The sequence below is a fragment of the Nannospalax galili genome, unplaced genomic scaffold (assembly GCF_000622305.1).
Source record: "Nannospalax galili isolate Female #2095 unplaced genomic scaffold, S.galili_v1.0 scaffold591, whole genome shotgun sequence".
In the NCBI taxonomy this organism is placed as follows: Eukaryota; Metazoa; Chordata; class Mammalia; order Rodentia; family Spalacidae; genus Nannospalax; species Nannospalax galili.
This window is the reverse complement of record NW_008330926.1, coordinates 2,511,666-2,512,883: the sequence shown is the minus strand read 5'-3', so window position 1 is coordinate 2,512,883 and position 1,218 is coordinate 2,511,666.

The following is a 1,218-nucleotide window of genomic DNA, read 5'->3' as shown; positions in this document are numbered from 1 at the left end:
TTATGAGAGCAGAAAAAGGAAGAAGGAAGGAGTGGATCTGGAGAGACGGCCCATTGGTTAACACTGGTTGTTCTTGCAGAAGACCCGGGTTCGATTCCCAGCACCCACATGGCAGCTAACAACTGTCTGTAACTCTAGTTCCAGGGGATCTGACAGCCTCTTCTGTCCTCTGAGGGCATTGCATGACACAGGTGCACTTATCTACAAGTGGGCAATAGGGCCGGGCATGGTGGTGCACGCCTTTAATTCCAGCACTCGGGAGGCAGACAGAGGCAGGTGGATCTCTGTGAGTTCAAGGCCAGCCTGGTCTACATAGTGAGTTTCAGACCAGCTGAGGCTATGGGGAGACCCTGTCTCAAAAAGACCAAAAAAAAAAAAGTATTTATAGCCAGGTGTGGTGGAGCAGGCCTTTAATCCCAGCACTCGGGAGGCAGAGGCAGGTGGATCTCTGTAACTTCAAGGCCAACCTGAGCTACATAGCGAGTTCCAGGCCAGCTGGGGCTACAGAGAGACCCTGTCTCCAAAAGACCAAAAATTAATTTTCTTTCTTTCTTTCTTTCTTTCTTTCTTTCTTTCTTTCTTTCTTTCTTTCTTTCTTTCTCTGGTGAGAGCTGACAGAGGCACTAATCTATGAGTATAATAATAAGTCATTAGGAGTCAGTTTGATACTTTATCTATTTAGCAGAATAATAGTAGCAGGCTCTTCCTTATGGACTGTGACCTGTCTAGGGACATGTTCCTAGGCCTGATACCAATGTCAGGTATGGCTCTGGACTATGAGGCAGACAGTAATGCAATTAGAAAGTGGTTGGTTATTCCTATAATATTCACTATTGTACCTTGGACATATCATGCCAGGCCAGTTGTAGCTCACACGATTCACAACTGGGAAAGGTGGATGATTACATTTCTCCTCCAGTAGCATGCATAGCACCTTCCAGCACTATGAAAGCCAGCCAGTAGATATGAAGCTTTGAAGTTAATATCAGCTTGATTTCTTGTTTGTTCTAAAGTTCATGTATGTAGTGTTTTCGGCAATAGGGTCTTACTGTCAAGTTCTGGTGGGTAACCAAGAGCAGGCCCAATGACCAGTGTTGTTTGAGGCTCTATGGGACCCCTTGTCAACAGCTTCAAAAGAGGGAGTCCATTCCTGACATTAGGCTTAGCCTATGGTGTATTGTGAGACAGGTTCTCTTTCTATAGCTCAGGCTGGCCTAA